The sequence below is a fragment of the Ciconia boyciana genome, chromosome 4 (genome assembly GCF_034638445.1).
Source record: "Ciconia boyciana chromosome 4, ASM3463844v1, whole genome shotgun sequence".
NCBI lineage: Eukaryota > Metazoa > Chordata > Aves > Ciconiiformes > Ciconiidae > Ciconia > Ciconia boyciana.
This window is the reverse complement of record NC_132937.1, coordinates 40,351,652-40,370,970: the sequence shown is the minus strand read 5'-3', so window position 1 is coordinate 40,370,970 and position 19,319 is coordinate 40,351,652.

Here is a 19,319-nt window from a genome sequence, read left to right as displayed (position 1 = left end):
TTAAGATAACGTCCAGACCTACGGAGATAGTGATGTAGACCTATTAGTGACAAGCAGTAAGGTTTGGAAAAAAAGTTTTCATTCTGTTAAAGAATTTCTATTAATTCTTTATAAACAGTTGATTTAGTTATTTTCCCAGCTACAGCTAGTCCAGAATGTAGTCAAGAGAAAAATGAGGATAAGGTTTTTAAGACTGAGTTGGAAGACAGCATGACAACACTGAAACTGGACTTGTCGTGAGAGAGATGTTCTATTTTAAACTGAAGATTGAGTATTTGGGATGAAAGGGAAGAACAAAGCAACTGAGTTAAATGCAATATTAATGTCATGGATGGAGTGAGAGTGCATTTCACTCACAAGAGAAAAGTAAAAATATACTTTATTGATATAGAACAGGGAGTTAAAGTTCAATGCGACAGTGTTTTAACAAGATTCGATGGCAAGGTACACTTGATTATTTACTTCATAGAGGACAGGGTCAGACAAAAACTGTCAGGGAGACCCTCCCGTTGAGTCATGAGGTTCAGAAAAAGATCCCCTTGCTTTCTAAACTCCTTCTCAGAGAAGAGTCTAGGTGCAACTAGATCCAGTTCTAGTCCCAGACTTGGTCAACGGTTTATGTCTAAAGGATTATATGTGCGCAATCAGTCCTTTATATCACTTAGCTAAGATTTCAAAGTTTAGCATGCTGTTAGTCACTTACCAAGGATCTGTTGCAGCAAGGAATCTCTCAACCTCGAGGAGTAACCTTGAGAGGCGTCCCTGCTCAAGGGGAGATCCTGGCGTGCAGCCCGCTGCCGTGCAGGAGAGCTCAAAGGGCTCTTAGGCTGCTCACTATTTATGGGGGATAAAATGATTGACCCATAGTCACATTTGCATGCCGACCACAGGTTTTAGTTTCTTTGGTGGGTGCATTGCACAATAGCCCTAGGCTATTGTGTTGTTATCTGTCTCCTGAATCCACTTTGTCACGATGGCTGCATCGGCTCCAGATGCATCCATTACAATCACCACTGGTGGTTATCACCTAAGCAGGGTTGCAGGAGATAAAGGTGGGGGTTGGGGAGAAGCACATTGTCACAATTAAAAACCAGACATATACCAAGAGCAGAAAGGCAGATAGGCATGTTAAGGTAAACAAGCACAGTTAGTCTGACTGGTAAGTTGAAACAAGAAAAAAAAAAAAAAGTTAAAACTACTGTTGCGATAAACCTCTACTATTATCCTGACTGATACTGTCTCGCTGTAATATTCTTCATCATTGTATTTACTGTTGTCTTTTCTATTTTACCTAAATCCTTAGGGCTGAGGACCATTTTTTCCATTTATGTTGGTATAGGAGTCAGGACTCAGCACCATGTAGTCTGATCACTAACTGAAGCAGGTAGGTACCTGAACCATACAAATAATTTGGAAAGCAGTAGAAATGAGAACGAGAACTTGCCAAAGAAATTTTTAAACTAACCTTATTTAAGTGGCAAAATCAGATAAGGAAATGTTAGATCAAAGACTACCTATGCAACCTTAGTTCTGTGAATGTGGACAATTCATAATAGTGTAATATTTAATTATGATAACACACTATTTTTCCCACAATAACACTACCTCATTCTGTGCACAGAATGGATATACTTCAGAAAATGGAGCTATTTCAAACTTCAAGTATTTTACCATCAAATCACATTCTTATAATTAAGGAGATGAAGAAGAATAAAGTACCTATCACCTCAATGAATTTTAAACAGCAGACATAGCTCTACACTATGAAGTATGATACATTATGTTTATAGAAATGTAAAAATTATCATGCAGTAACTGAAGGCACCTTCAAAATTAGAAAAGTTAAACACCTCTTTTTTTCCAACATGTCAAAATAGTAGAATTATTAAAACTTAAGTAATTTCTAGTATTACTGTTCAAAACTCAAACATAAGAACAAGATTAAGAACTTAAAATTGCCTTTTTTCCATGTTTGTGAAAAGTTTTAAAGTTGAAAAGAAAAATGAGGATGATTTGTTACAGTACCTGACTAACTCTATTGACTGCTTCCTCTTCTTCAACTTCTTCCCCAAGGGAAAGCAGCTTAAAATTTCTTTGAGAGAGAAAACACATTTTATAGTACAACTTTAAATACTATTTATTAACATTCCATAAACTTTAAACATGTTATTTTTATATGTGATTTCTAATTTTTTTTTCTGCTATATGTGCCAGTTTCAAACAACTATAATGTTGTTTTGCAATAAACCACCAGTATTTAGAGAGGGATGTTTCTATTCTATTCCTGAGACAGAACAAACAGGATAGTTAAGCATCACTTAGAAAAAGTTAAGATAGAATTTAAGAAATTCTGCCTTGACTAACTTTCGCAGACTCTTAAATACCAACAGCTCTGAAAACAGAGCAGTTGCATTTAAAAAATTTTTTTTTTTTTATTCAATACAGCAACATTCAAGTACCAAAAACAAAATTTTCAAGATATGGGTCCTGGTTTAAGCTGGGATAGAGTTAATTTTCTTCCTTGTAGCTGGTGTAGTGCTGTGTTTTGGATTTAGTATGAGAATAATAGTGATAACACACTGATGTTTTGGTTGTTGCTAAGTAGTGTTTACACTACTCAAGGACTTTTCAGCTTCCCATGCTCTGTCAGGTGCACAAGAAGCTGGGAGGGGGCACAGCCAGGATAGTTGATCCAAACTGGCCAAAGGGCTATTCCATACCATATGATGTCATGCTCAGTATATAAACTGGGGGGACTTGGCCAGGGGGCAGCAATCGCTACTCAGGGACTGGCTGGGTATCGGTCAGCGGGTGGTGAGCGGTTGTATAATTTTTTTTTCATTTTATTTTTTTCTTTTTCCTTCCCTTGGGTTTTGTTCCTCTCTCTCTCTTATTGTTTTCCTTCTCATTACAATTCATTATTACTATTATTTTGTTCCAATTATTAAACTGTCTTTATCTCAACCCATGAGTTTTCTTACTTTTGCTCTTCCGATTCTCTCCCCCATCCCACCGGGGGGGAGTGAGCGAGCAGCTGCGTGGTGCTTAGCTGCCGGTTAGGGCTAAACCACAACAATATGACAGCTCAGAAAAATATTAAATACAGAATTTAATTAAAAGAAATAATCTTTAAGTTTTTTTTTAAATTAATTTTTTACATTGTGTTGGAACCAGTCAGTCACAACATGTTCTATTTCTGTCCAACAGTACTGACAGCACACACACAGTTTACATTTCCTACTACTTTTCATTGCATGTTTATAACTACCAAATTTCATTCACAGAAACTGAGATTTCCCATGTCAAAATCCTTGCCTTCAGCTGAGTATTTTAGCAGGAGAGAAGTGATAGCTGGTAAAATAAGTTCAAAAGCCTTAAACAACTGAGCTATGACCAAGTTACTAGTATGTATTAACTTGAGTGTCATCTCAGTCAAATAAGAACAATTGCATATTCTTGCCTATGGAATAAGGCTTAAGCTACCCTTTTACCTCTCTTTTGCAACAATCAGCATGCATGAAAGTTACAGCTCAGCTGATGCACAGATCTCTTCAGAAACAGAGAAGTAGGTTTTGCTAAGATTAGAGAACATTCCTCTGTGCATTTTGGTAAAGCCTTGTGTTTCAAAAGAAGGAATAGAAAAGTTAAAGCTGCAAATTAAAGGTGAGAAGATAATTAACCACCACTTAGGTTATATGTATTTACTTTGTACGTTTTACTTTGGACTTTTTAGTTTCTTCTTTTGGTTTGTCCTTCTTCAGTTTTCTATTCGGTCTTGGAACAAATGTCAAATGGATTAAACAAAACCTATTTAAAAATTTAATATTTTAGACACATCTTTAATAAGCATTTTGTTATAATTAAATGATTCAATATTTTAAAACAATATATAAAAAGACATGCCAGGTTTTCATACTAGAACACAGTTGCCTGAACACTACAAACAAAAGAATTTTAAAATTTCCAATTTCGAACCAGAACATACTCACCTCAATACTACTTATTTTGTGTGGACTGAGTGTCACTGATGGAGTGAGAGTGCACTTGACTTGTAAGAGAGAAGCAAAAAAAATAATTTATTGATATAGAACAGGGAGTTAAAGTTCAATGCAACAGTGTTTTAACAAGATTCGATGGCAAGGTGCACTTGATTATTTACTGCATAGAAGACAGGGTCAGACAAAACTGTCAGGGAGACCCTCCCGTTGAGTCACGAGGTTCAGAAAGGACCCCCTTGCTTTCTAAACTCCTTCTCAGAGAGGAGTCTAGGTGCGGCTAGGTCCAGTCTTAGTCTCAGACTTGGTCAACGGTTTATTTTCTAAGGACTGTGTGTATAGCCACTTATTAGTTCAGGGCTTTCGTTAAGGCAACAGCATCAGTTTTACACCCCCCAGTCTGGTCGTGTTGAAGGAACTATCACAGCCAGAGCAGTGAAGAGTGCGGTTTATTAGAGCAACAGACACACAGATTCTTTGGATTACCGGTGATAAATTCGCTGTCTGCAAAGCACATGCAAATACCAAGAATATGAGTATGAATAACATGGCCGGACACGAACACGTTAAAAGAATAAGAAAGCAACTCTATAGAGATTTCTAAGTTTTCCACGGAGGCACCTGATATAACCAAGTGTTTGACTCTTAGCCAAAGGCATCCCGATGGGGGGGGAAGAGAGGCTCAGCCCGTCGACTGATCCCAAACGTCAGAGTGGTACACGATGGTGTCTTCCCTAACATTCTCTTTCTCTTAAACCATTTTATACTATCTTTCACCTTTCAGGTGGAGCTTGAGTGACTCTAGTCATACATACCTTTGTTTAGGATTGGTGTAAAGTTTTCTCACTTCGCTTTTAAAGGTATAAGCTAGGAAAATTCAAAGCGCAAGCTCAGTGAGGGGTGGTCGCACCTTGGAGGCGGGTAGCTTTTGGGATGGAGGTGTGTTTTGGTATTATAATGATGTTATAATGAGCAAAGTTCACCAAAAGGACAGCATTTTGTCAAAAAACGTGGCAGGCTGTTGGCCCAGGGTAGTAAATATGCAGCTTATCAGTTCCATGACACCTTTAAGTTCCCCTATTATTGCAGAGCCTGGCCACAGCATCTCCACACCGCTCCACCCTCCGGGCAGCGCCTCTTAGAGTCAGCACACCAAGTTCCCCTGGCGTTACCAACATCTAAGGTTGCAGGCCTAGGGAAATCCCATGGAATGGATTCCTTACATGTCAGCCACATTCCACCTGGGGAGCTTCTTCAATGCTGTGCCTTACCTAAAAGTGTGAATATAAGTTCTAATTTTTAAGTCACCTCAGCCATTATCCCACAACAGCTAGATCCAGTCCTAGTCCCAGACTCGGTCAACGGTTTATGTCTAAAGGATTATAGATGCGCAATCAATCCTTTATATCACTTAGCTAAGGTTTCAAAGTTTAGCATGCTGTTAGTCACTTACCAAGGATCTGTTGTGGCAAGGAATCTCTCAACCTCGAGGAGTATCCTTGAGAGGTGTTCCTGCTCAAGGGGAGATCCTGGTGTGCAGCCCACTGCCGTGCAGGAGAGCTCAAAGGGCCTTGGGCTGTCCACTATTTAAGGAGTAAGATGATTGACTTATGGTCATATTTGCATATCAGCAAGATGTTTGGATCACTGCTTCAGGCAGTAACCCCTGTAACCTGTCAAATTTATTTTAAAAAAAAGGTTTGAAAGTCCTTGTCTATAATTTTTGTTAATTATTCTGCAAAATGCAAGGCAATTATTATGTAAAGAATTTTGAAAATACAAATGATATAGGAAATACTGTAAGCATGTAAGACTTAAAAGACAGCAAGTACAATTTACAAGTTTGTTTATTTTAATTTAACAGCAAAAGTTGAACTAACACAGATAGCTAAACCTGCATTTTTGAGAGTATATGCATGGGAAGACGTCCAATTCCTACTGTGAGCTGTGAAAAAGGAAAATCAAAGACAGTGAGAGAGAATAAAGCAACTATGTTTTTATGTCAAGTAAACCATGAGTTTGGTAAATTCATCTTGTGTTTTTCATTTTCCTGATTCTTCTTGGGTAATTAGAATTTACAAACAGAATTTTATAAAGCATTACTGGTATTATTAATCAGTTCATCTAAGACTGAGACATAGTATTTTTAGTAAGAGATTATTTAAAGGAAGCACAACACAAAAATATCTTTTAGAAGAACAACAGCAGCAAAGTAGATAATGATGGGAACAACCCATAGAAACATTTCTACCAGACATGGGAAACAAAGGGAACAAAGACAGCTTAGAAAGCAGTGAAGTAAGTTTCAAATGTATGTAGCAGCAAACAACAATCAAGTAGCCTTTGAATACAGAGAAACTTATAGTTCGAGTCTGACAGAAGCTACTAAGACTCTAGTCCGTGTAGCAGACCTTTCCAAAAATTGTGTGGTTAAGTTCATCTGCACAACCCAACGTAAAGAAAAATTGACTCATGGGGCCCAGCATTTGCCATAGCAACAAGTCCTCTTCAATTAAATCACAATCGTTAGCGGAACTCATCCTGGCAAAGACGAAAGAGAAAAGAACACAATTTCGATTTAAGTATGTAACTTTTTTCCCCCACTTTTTTAGCTACTGTGTACTTACATCAATATGCACACACAGAAAATATGCCATTAATTTTATTTTAAATTCAGACAGTAATAAAACCAAAGTATTTTGTAACTTAATGCCAAGATTGTATTTAAAAGCTTGTTTTCATCAGAAAATATTTTTTGTCAATCTTTTTTCTTAGTTCCTATAATAATGCAAACAAGTGAACAATCTTCTTTCAAAAAAACCCATAAACACATAACCAACAAACACTGAAAGAAAAAATTTAGAAACTAGTAAATCATGTTTCTTTCTATTATTGATATAAGAAAAACTCTAAGTTCTGTCTTATTAACTTTCTCTTTTTCCAAGCATTGCCTAATAATCAATTGTTAATCGTTATTTTTGTTGGAATTAATTCTCCCTCCAATATTAAAAAAATCCAAAGCATTTTTCAAAGTAACTGCATTGCATGTTTTTCTTGTAAAACTATAATTCTTATTAATAGCCTGTAGGACACGAGAAGACTTTGTCATGGTAACCCACGATAACTCACCTCCCCCATCCGAGTATGTAGAGTCCCAAGCACATCTTATCTCATTATCACGGTAACCCAGGATAGTTCACTTCCCCCCCATCCGCACATACCCTTGCACAGGTGCTAAGTGGCAGCCAGCTGCAAATCTCAGCATTCAGACAACAGCACCTGCATTACATCAGCAAGTTCACTAATGAGCAAAACAAGACATTGCATATGTACGATATGTTAATCAGCACAAGTTTTATTATCCACCCCTACAGTGCTTTCCCTTGAGCTTCACCCCTGAGCAGGGCTCCACTGCATCGGGTCCCCATTTTGACTAGCGTCAGTGTCCTGGGGCTCCCACCATGGTAATGCTACACTTTCAAGAAAGCCAAAGCTTTCACCTGCTGAGTGTCATGCCTCATCCCTGAGGGATCCACACCTGCTTTTCGCACATAACACTGCTGTATTTAGGGAAAAATCCTAATTCATGTAAAATAACTAGAAGCTCAATAACAGATTGCAATAGTACAGTATTGCATAAATCCATATGAAGAAGATTTTCTGGACCATGAGAAGACAGAATAGGACTACTTTCAAAGCATGGTGAAAGCAATGAGTAAATATATTAATACCATGGTAGTATCACAATTCTAAACACTGTGATACTGAGATATCACTAATTTTAAGCAGCAATGCTACTACAGTATCAGTAATATTTGTTTTGTTCTCTGCTCAGGTACCAATCCCTTCTGCAAACTTCACCTTTGTGTTACATGCATGAGTCTTCTAGCAGCAGGGAGATGGAAGGCCCAGACAGGCTGTGCAGCTTCAGTCACAAGCTAAAGGTGCTTGCCCCATCTGAAATAAAGCAATCAGGCAGAACAGAACACAGCTGCTGTGCATGTGTAGCTTCACTTGGGATCTGAGTCTCCTGGTTAAGAGATGAGCCATGCCAGTATCAATAGCAATGAATGCATATACAACATTCAGAGACCTTTGCTAAATGAGATACAATATCCGTAAACGATGTACACTTCTGCATCTGAGTTTGCCGCATATCAACACCTACTCTTCACTCTTTCCCTCCCTATTTTTCCTTGTGAAGTTCATGCTAGTAAGGTTAGGCATTTATCATAATATCAGAACAGCTAGATTTAAGAACTCTTAATTCAAAAAGGTATATTAAAAAATACTGAAGCAACATGTGAAAGCAATTACCATATATGAATAACACTGCATTTCTAATATAAGGTTTGCTTTCTTGCAACCTAACACAGTAGGAAGAACTGATAGAGAATAACTAAAAATTAATGCATAAGATATACAAATATGTACCTTGAAGGGAGCTCTATAGATTGAATTTCCTCCTGATCCAGTACCAGTGGGATTGCCTCCCTGCACTACAAAGCCAGGCACTACTCTGTGAAATATTGTGTTATTGTAATACTCTTTAAAAAAAATTAAATATATTTAAACAGTCTCAAAAACCAAACTTCCATATAGATTATGCAGAGTTATCTGGAGTTCCATAAAACAAGTACTGTAACTGGATTCTGCCATTTCCACTGGGTTCCCTCCTCTTCCACTGTCTTGCTCAGTGTGACTGTATCATCTACAAAGTATTGCTGATGACATTTATGAAAAAAATTGTGGTGTCATATGTTTCTGCTGCAAAAGGCACTGCACATCACTGAAAAGATGATATTGATGAGTTATTTTCTTTTCAGCTTCTCAGTATTATTACTGGAATGATACTACCAGTATACATCAGTTTAAAAGGAGAGCTAAAACTACTACACTCTATCCCAGCCAACATCTCACATATACAGTTATCTATATCCATACACCAAATGGTTAGCATTTTCACTCACCAGCATGGAACACGGGTGTCATCCCTTTCACCACCTACACTGTACCCAAACAGATGATTTTCACAGAATGAAATATGTAATACATTTTTTCCCCTAAGTTATCTTCTTTAATTGATAGATACACACACACATATATATCTCAGATAAGGGTTATGAGATCATAAGGAGGAAAAAAAAAAAAAGGAATAAAAATTTAACTTTACTTGACATATATTTCCAGCTGATTTTTTTTTAAATAAAAAAAAATCTGCAGCATGCTGCAAGACAAAACAAATGCTGCAAATGTTGCAGCATAGATAGATATGTTTGTTGCGAGACAACATGTTCATGAATGGTTATACTCTAGGGTACTCACAAAAGAAATACTCAAATTTATCATACAAAGCATAGGATCGTACACAGCAGTCAGACAAATTCAGAAAGGAAATAAAGCCCAGTTCTTTAACACTGAGAATAACTGAAGATAACTCTCAAGACTTACCAAGGGCTAAGAAGTTGATTTACCATTGCAAAAAATCTCCACATTAGATATAAGAACGTGGAACAGGCTTGATCTGTGCTAGAAGCACAAATCCTAGGACTGCTATTTTTCCTGAACAGAGAAGGGCTAAAAGAACTCTTAACTGCCCTATAAATGCGTAAATGGGATAATAGCAGCAGCTAGAAAACACATAGAAGTAGTAGGTCCTTCACAAATTCTCAGTAGTTTTCCCAATAGGGAACTTCTCTTTCTGGTACCCACTGCTTCAGTAAAGAACATTACAGAGCTTAAGTCAACAAAAAACTACAACAAGTGAAACATTAGAAGCACTTATGAAAAAATGAAAAGGTAAAAAGGACAGTGATAGGGAAATGAGGTTTTTGGAGGATGTCCAAGTATTGCATCACTGCCATTTCCTACATTCATTAAAGGAAAAGTTAAACTTTGTAGAGACTTGCCAAAAATAAGCCTTCCCAAGCCTCTGACATACAGCTTTTCAGTAAATACTATGCTATCTACTCCATTTGAGAAAACCAACTAAAAAAATTTATATTTTTTTCCATTGGGTTCCTCAATAACCTTGAAAGACATTCTCTTTCTAGATGCTCATTAATATTGTCTAAATACAAATAAATTAGTTAACATATTAAAGTTAAAACATAATTATGACCTCTATTTTACAAAAAAGGCACAAAGACATCAATATTGCACATGAAATAATTTCAACAACTCCTATCCATTCAGTCATTACCTTCCATACAAAGCTGGATGAAATTTCGACGTGGTTTTGGTGCTTCTTTTGACCATAATTCTATATCAATATCTCCTGCTGTTGTTCTCAGCAAAACCTATAAAAATATAGACAAATACACCATTAGTTTTATTGCAACTTAGTCACTGATCAAAGAATATCATTACTGAGTTAAAAAAATACATCTGAATTCATGACATTAGTAACAGTAGTAGATACTCAAATATACCAAGTAACTATTGTTAGTCCACATAGTATTTCCAGTACTTAAGATACAGTGCTGAACTGATAAGTATAAGACTTCAAGGCCAATGACCTGGTACCTGACACATGATAGAAACTTAGATACTCTTTATCACTTCCACAATGAAACAACATAGAAAAAGAATAATCATGCCTTAAACCTCTAAAAGCATATACCTCTCTTACAAAACAAGTAATATCATTAAATTCAGAAAAAAATAATAATAAAATTAAGATAATGTCTTCAAGGACTATAACACCTCAAACTAACTTTAACCAAACCAGCACTACAACACGGAAGCAACCACCCACCCCATATTCCCCTCACCTGTTCCCCTCCACCCCCCACAACGTACAATTCCTTCACACCCCCTTCAAAAGCAACCACAGCGCACCTGCAACCCCCCCCAGAGCGCGCAACCCTTTTCACCCTTCGGGTGAAACACCCAGAATAACACTACCACACACCCCCGTGCACGTGGCGCAGCCCCCCTCACCTGCAACCCTCCCGCCCCCTCACCTGCAACCCCTCCTCCTCCTCCCCCCCGAGCGCACAATTTCCTCATCCACACCACCCATAAGTAGCGCACAACCCCCTCGCCTACACTACAGTACAGCTCCCCTCCTCCCGACCGTGTGTCTCACGCCTACGGCAACCCCTGCTCCCGGCGTGGGCGAGGCTCATCTTACCGTTAGTGAGAGGCTCCTGGATGTAGTTATTGCTCGTAATCAGGAAAGGAACGTCTTAGCAGGTGACCGCCCGAGACCGACACTCAGCTATGCTTCGCCTCTAACTCTTTCTACCACCCTGAATCTCCCACCATCTTGGGCGCTTCTGTACAGCCCAGCGAGGTGGGGAGGAGGGTGCCTAAGACAAGAGGAAGGGATGAGTCCCTAGTCAGAGCGTCCATGAGAGCCACTAAGGAGGAAATTAATTTCAGAAAGACCTGGAGGCTTCTCCAGACACCTGCAGTCCCTCCCCATGGCTCCCGCCCGGTACTAAGGTCCCCCGTCCACCCTGTAAGTGGCACGGTCCGAGAGTGCATCGGGCAAAGCCTTCTGGCAGGGAGAAGCACCGCTGCAGGCCTGGGCTGAGCCTGTGAGGACAGCGGCAGGAGGTACTACGGCTTTGCTGGGTGAGGGACTCCTGGCCGGGTCTGCGGGGGGGGGGGGTGTGACCGCACGTCGCAGTGGGAAGTGTGAGGAAAGGGAGGGCGGTGGGAGTGGTGCATCTCCCTAACACCGTAGGGGCTGCAGGTGGAGAAACGTTGCTCTGATCTGCATAGCTGGTTTTCTAAACCAGCTGTTGTTGGCATAGCGGGACGGAGGGAGATGGCCGGGGATAGGTGAGGGGGTGTTCACTGATCTCCTTCTATGACAAGGTGACCTGCCTAGTAGATGAGGGAAAGGCTGTGGATGTTGTCTAGCTAGACTTCAGTAAAGCCTCTGACACGGTTTCCCACAGCATTCTCCTGGAGAAACTGGCTGCTCATGGCTTGGACGGGTGTACTCTTCGCTGCGTAAAGAACTGGCTGGATGGCCGGGCCCAAAGAGTGGTGGTGAATGGAGTTTACTCCAGTTGGCGGCCGGTCACAAGTGGTGTCCCCCAGGGCTCTGTGTTGGGGCCAGTTCTGTTTAATATCTTTATCAATGATCTGGACAAAGGGATCGAGTGCACCCTCAGTAAGTTTGCAGATGACACCAAGTTGTGCGGGAGTGTTGATCTGCTTGAGGGGAGGAAGGCTTTACAGAGGGATCTGGACAGGCTGGATCGATGGGCTGAGGTCAATTGTATGAGGCTTAACAAGGCCAAGTGCAAGGTCCTGCACTTGGGCCACAGCAACCCCATGCAATGCTACAGGCTTGGGGAAGAGTGGCTGGAAAGCTGCCAGGCAGAAAAGGACCTGGGAGTGTTGGTTGACAGCTGGCTGAATATGAGCTGGCAGTGTGCCCAGGTGGCCAAGAAAGCCAATGGCATCCTGGCTTGTATCAAAAATAGTGTGGCCAGCAGGACTAGGGAAGTGATTGTGCCCCTGTACTCGGCACTAGTGACGCCACACCTCAAATACTGTGTTCAGTTTTGGGCCCCTCACTACAAGAGAGACATTGAGGTGCTGGAGTGTGTCCAGAGAAGGGCAACGAAGCTGGTGAAGGGTCTAGAGCACAAGTCTTATGAGGAACGGCTGAGGGAACTGGGGTTGTTTAGTCTGGAGAAAAGGAGGCTGAAGGGAGACCTTATTGCTCTCTACAACTACCTGAAAGGAGGTTGTAGAGAGGTGGGGGTCGGTGTCTTCTCCCATGTAACAAGTGATAGGACAAGAGGAAACAGCCTCAAGTTGTGCCAGGGGAGGTTTAGACTGGATATTAGGAAATTTTACTTCCCTGAAAGGGTTATCAACCATTGGAACAGGCTGCCCAGGGAAGTGGTTGAGTCGCTGTCCCTGGAAGTATTTAAAAGACGTTTGGATGAGGTGCTTGGGGACATGGTATAGTGGTGGTCTTGGTAGTGTTAGGTTTATGATTGGACTTGATGATCTTAAAGGTCTTTTCCAACCTATATGATTCTGTGATTCTGTGTTAGGCCAGCCGTTGGTGAGTGCAGCCATGCAGTCGCTTTCTTCTAGGCCTCTCCCCAACGTTTTGGATGAGTGATGAACAAGTGCTACGTTCCTATCATCTGTTAGTATAAGCCACCTTCTTTAAAGTTTGATCCAAAGAATGGTTATTGTCAGACTTGCTTTTCCTCCTCGTGTTTTGTTCTGGATTAACATTTGTGTCCCACTAGATTATTGTTTAAATAGAGCCGTTGAGAATGATGGTGAGACAGTACAGGCAGAAACGTTTGCACTATTTACAAGATATTTAGATCTGTGTCAGCCAAACACATAGCTGTTGCTTCATAATTTTTTATTGATCCTAACACATGAGGAGTGTTTCCTTGGAGAACAGCTGAACAAGCCTGAACTTTGTGATTCTTCTGTGATTTGGTAAGAGGTAAACATTTATTTTAAGAGAAGATCTTAATAAGCTTGTTCCCATTCGGGGGGGTGGGTGGTGTCTTGAGTAAGACATCTCATGTTTGCATTCAAAGGTTTGTAAAGCTTTTTTTGCAACCTTGTGCTCAACTGAATGAATGAGGTCCTTAGTGGTGGTTGCTGCTGTGTCAGTTGTTAATTTTCTTGAGGATTGACACTTGGGAAGAAGGGAGTGAGAAAAGAAAGCTTCTAGTAGTTTGTTTGCTTTTAATAATCTAAAACTTTACAGAATCACAGAATCGTATAGGTTGGAAAAGACCTTTAAGATCGAGTCCAACCGCAAACCTAACACTACCAAGTCTTCATCTAGTCTACTTCATCTACTTCATCATCATCTTCATCAACTTCATCTAGTCTAAAACCCTGCTTCTAGCATTATTATTTAAAGCTAAAAATAATAATCAAATTTCAGTCTCAAGAATTTGGTGGGAGCAAGGAAGATCAAGCTCTGTACACCTGTCCTCTAGCTAGGTAGAGGGGCCTTAACTTTTTCAGAAACTGTCAATGGGCTCTAGGAAGATACTAGTCTTGGTTGGGATACCTGTTTCTACTGCTATGTAAAGGTTTAACTCCTACACATTTTTTTTTTTCACCGATCACCAGTGTGAAACACAGACTGTGTCTTAGTTACATCTCACAACACAAATACATTTTTAACTTTGTGTAAAGATATCCAAGTTGCATCTGAATAGCTATTCCGTTAAAACTGGAGCTGGCATCAGCTGTCTGACCTGCCAGCTTTACCAAATTCAGCAGTGAAGTATTATTCTTCTATTACTATTCTGCTGGGTGATTCTATTGGAAATTCTGACAAATGGCACCTGTAGATGTTACAGGAGATTTTGTAGCACGTGCATGACTGTACTGACTTCCCTTGCATGGAACACTGAATCTTTCTGTACCTACAGGTCCATTACACAGTAGGGCTGAAGTTTATTGAATATTTCAGAAAACTGAGACAAAGTAGGTAGCTTGGGTGATCTTGTTTTCTAATCCCAAGGTGTAGTGAACAAGCAGATGCTGTTTTGAGTATTTTTTTGATATGACATTGCAACATACAGGTATACTTTTGTTCCTTGCTTCTTGGCACTCTCTTTTGTTTTCCCTACCCCCTTACCTCTCATGGGTTTCCCTCAAAAGACAGTCAGTTATAAAACGGGAACCTAAACACTGCTGAGTTTATAGACCCCAGAAGGGGATATGTAATACTGAGGTTTTGGGATTTGCAGAAAACCATGCATCATAATGGAATGTATGTATCTCTCTTGCTCAGTTTTCCAGTGCTCTTTAGGGCGTGGACCAGTTAGTTTTCCAAGTTAGTTTTTCAACCTGGGGTTTGAAGGTTTCTCTGTTATTTTGAGTAGAATTTTCTAAAGACTATGCTTGCCTCAGTAAATCAAAGTTTAAATTCATGGAGCTGAACCCTTTCTGGTTCTCTAATTTCTGTCATGGATTTCTTATGTTTGCTTATTTATTTAAATAAATGACCTAATTATTCAGAAAACTGCATATATAACTGTTTAAGTCACTTTTTTTTTTTTCATACTCTATTCAGTTGGAAGATAGAAAGGCACCCTTTGATTTTGGAAATTCAGTTGTGACTTTCATTATGAATAGGCTCAGCTGATTAAAAATAAGACTGATCTGGTTTTGGGGGGTGGGTCTCTGGGGTTTCTCTTCTTCTGAGTCATGTTTTACTATGTCTGTTTAACTTAACTGTGGGCTCAGATGGGAAAATCACACACTTTCTATACCTAAAATTTGCGCTATTCTGGTCCTCCTTCCTGCATAGCATCTACTGACTTTTCTGTTATTCTCTTCACTTTATTCCCCATTTGCTTTCTTGCACCCATTAATTCTTTATATTTGGTGCCATGTTGCTTGGATTCAGAATCATTTAACAATTTGTTTAGCTAGTTTGGGGTTTTTAAATTATTAATATTATTATTATTATTGTTTCTATCTGTCCTTTTGTCATTTTTCAGGAGTGATTATTTATATCTTTTTTTTAAATTGCCTTTTTAAGACAGTTCTTGTAATTAAAATATAAATTACTTCAGAGTTTCCAGTGAATGTCTGTCAACATCCACACACTGCAAGAATTTATAAGTACATTTATAGTGCACAGTTATGGATCACTGGAATGTCAGATAGCTATTATCATGTTTGTACTGTAACTGAACAAATGCATAAGCTTTAAGAGAAGTGGAATAATTATTAAAATTATAATGGAAAGGTCATAATAAATCAAATGAGGATTTGGCAATAAGTTATGTGAAGCTAAATGATCCGTATCAGTTTATACTAGCCAAATTTGTTCTGATAGATTACCGCACAGAAAAGTGACCTTAGAAATGCACTGTTTTGCTTTTCTTTAAGTTTTTTTAAGATATCTTAGTGTTCTTAGTATTCTGAGGAGTGATCGCTTCTATCTGTGTATTGACATTATCAAGACAGATTTAAAAGAAACTTGAGAGTTCTGTTTAGTAACACCTAATTGATGGAATTTTCTTTCAGGTGGAAATAAGGATAACATCAGAGCAGGATGCAAGAAATGCAGCTACCGTAAGTCTGTAGTAAGCAATATGAAGTTACAGTGTTTTCTTCAATTTATGATGTTGGAACTGCCTTTTGGGGGGGGGGGGGGGGAAGTGTTCTCCCTTGTTGCCCAGACATTTGCCAGTTTAAGTTACCTTTTTTTTTTTTCCTATTCGTTCTCTGGTTCCTCACACCTATTGCTGCTTTTGAAAACCCTTGAGTTTATCAGCAAAAAAATAATAGTATGCTATTGTATTCATATATACTACATTTGCAATGCATTTACTTGAGAAACTTTGAATTTAAAGCACGGTCTTTGATATCTACTGTAGTACTTACTGAGATGAGCATTTGTTCTCCTTCTGAGTCTCACTGCAAACTTAAGCAGGCATTTCAGCTCAAGTTAAGTCCAATCTGTTTTGAAAGAAAAAATAATTTAAAATCGATATGATCTTCTATACTGAGAAAACCTACTTCTTTGTGCATTCTATATTCCAAGAAACAGTTTATTTTGTTACTTACAAGTTCTGTAGTTAGTATTTAGCTCATGCTTTGCATTATGCTCTGATCATATAAGCATGTCTGTGGCTACTCTCCTGATGAATGGAGACATGTCTTAGTGAAGATTTTAATTTGTTAATCACTGAGTCTTATTTTTAGAACAATGGACGGGTGGACACTGTTTTGCAGTGAATTGCGTTGAACTCTTAACACAGTGATTTAAGCCATTTTTTATGAGCGTTATGTGGGGTGAAGGGAAAAAAGCTTGCTTTGTTCTTGCACTGTAGACTTTGCCACCAACAAATTTCGTCAATGAACTGCTTTGTGTATCTGTTCTTCCAAAGGAACATGGATATCAATTTAGATTTAGTGCTTCATCTGTAGGTGCAGTATCGGAAGCTTTGACACGCCAGAAGGACGGGATGTCATCCAGAGGGACCTGGGCAAGCTGGAGAAGTGGGCCTGTGTGAACCTCATGAGGTTCAACAAGGCCAAGTGCAGGGTCCTACACCTGGGTCGGGGCAATCCTCGGTTTCAATACAGGCTGGGGGATGATGTGATCAAGAGCAGCCCTGCAGACAAGGACTTGGGGGTACTGATGGACAAAAAGCTGGACATGAGCTGACAATGTGCGCTTGCATCCCCGAAGGCCAACCGTATCCTGGGCTGCATCAAAAGCAGCGTGGCCAGCAGATCGAGGGAGGTGATTCTGCCACTCTGCTCTGCTCTGGTGAGACCCCACCTGGAGTACTGTGTCCAGCTCTGGAGCCCTCAGCACAAGAAGGACATGGAGCTGTTGGAGCGGGTCCAGAGGAGGGCCACAAAAATGATCCGAGGGCTGGAGCACCTCTCCTACAAGGACAGGCTGAGAGAGTTGGGGTTGTTCAGCCTGGAGAAGAGAAGGCTGCGGGGAGACCTTATAGCAGCCTTCCAGTACTTAAAGGGGGCCTATAGGAAAGATGGGGAGAGACTCTTTAGCAAGGCCTGTTGTGACAGGACAAGGAGCAATGGTTTCAAACTAAGGGAGGGCAGATCTAGACTGGATTTAAGAAAGAATTTTTTTACAGTGAGTGTGGTGAGGCGCTGGAACAGGTTGCCCAGAGGGATAGTGGAGGCCCCATCCCTGGAAACATTCAAGGTCAGGTTGGATGGGGCTTTGAGCAACCTGACCTAGTTAAAGATGTCCCTGCTCTTGCAGGGGGGTTGGACTAGATGACCTGTAAAGGTCCCTTCCAATCCAAAGCATTCTATGATCACAAGGAGAGGAGGAGGAAGAACTTGTGGACGAGATGGAAACCACCCAATCCCTATCCCTGAGTGAGCTGCGAGATATGCAAAAATATTTTAGCTGTCACCCAGGCGAGCACTTTGTCACCTGGCTGCTCCAGTGCTGGGATAACAGGGCCAGTAGCCTGGAATTAGAGGGTAAGGAAGCCAAACAGCTGGGATCCCTTTCTAGGGAAGGGGGCATTGACAAAGCAATTGGAAAAGGGGAACCAGCCCTCAGCCTCTGGAGGTGACTCCTGTCAGCTATGAAGGAAAGATATCCCTTCAAGGAAGATGTTCTATATCGCCCCGGGAAATGGACCACCATGGAGAGAGGTATCCAGTACCTGAGGGAATTAGCTGTGCTGGAGGTGATTTATGGTGACCTGGACAACAAGCAGCTTCCCAAAGATCCAGATGAGGTCCAGTGCAGACGACCCATGTGGCAGAAGTTGGTACGGAACGCACCACCGTCGTATGCCAACTCATTGGAAGTAATGACCTGGAAAGATGAAGAAGGACAAATGGTAGATGAATTGGCTGGCCAACTCAGGGAATACAAAGAAAGTCTCTCTTCCTCCCTTGTCTCGGCTGTGGAGAAACTGTCCCAGAAGGTCCCGCAACTCAAAGAGGATAGGTTCTACTTTCCACCTATATGGACCAGTGTCTCAGCTATTAGGAGTCAGCGTTGTTCTGCTCAAGAGAGAGGATATAGAGGGTACACACCACGGGGCACCCTATGGTTTTACCTGCATAACCACGGAGAGGACATGAGGAACTGGGATGCAAAACCTACCTCGACCGCAGAGGTGCGGGTACGTGAGTTGCAAGGAAAAACAATCACCAAAGGGGGTTCTTCCAGGAAAATTGCTGCTCCGGTTTCCAGTGGACAGTTCCCCAGACAGAGTAAAAGGGCTGATCTTACTCCTGATTTTAATGAAGGAACTCCTGACTTGTGTTTACAACAAGTGGGTAACAAATACTATGACCAGGACTAGGGGGGCCCTGCCTCCAGCCAGGTGGAGGAAAGGGACAACTGGGTTTACTGGACTGTGTGGATTCGATGGCCTGGCACATCAGACCCACAGGAGTATAAGGCTCTAGTAGACACCGGTGCACAGTGCACCCTAATGCCATCAAGCTATATAGGGGCAGAACCCATCTGTATTTCTGGAGTGACAGGGGGATCCCAACAGCTAACTGTACTGGAGGCCAAAGGGAGCCTAACTGGGAATGAGTGGCAAAAGCACCCCATTGTGACTGGCCCAGAGGCTCTGTGCATCCTTGGCATAGACTACCTCAGGAGAGGGTATTTCAAGGACCCAAAAGGGTACTGGTGGGCTTTTGGTATAGCTGCCTTGGAGACAGAGGATATTAAACAGCTGTCCACCCTGCCCGGTCTTTCGGAAGACCCTTCTGTTGTGGGGTTGCTGAGGGTTGAAGAACAACAGGTGTCGATTGATACCACAATGGTGAAATCCTCCTGAAGGCCGGTTTTGCCATAAAACAAAATAAGGTCAAGGGACCTGCACAGGAGAT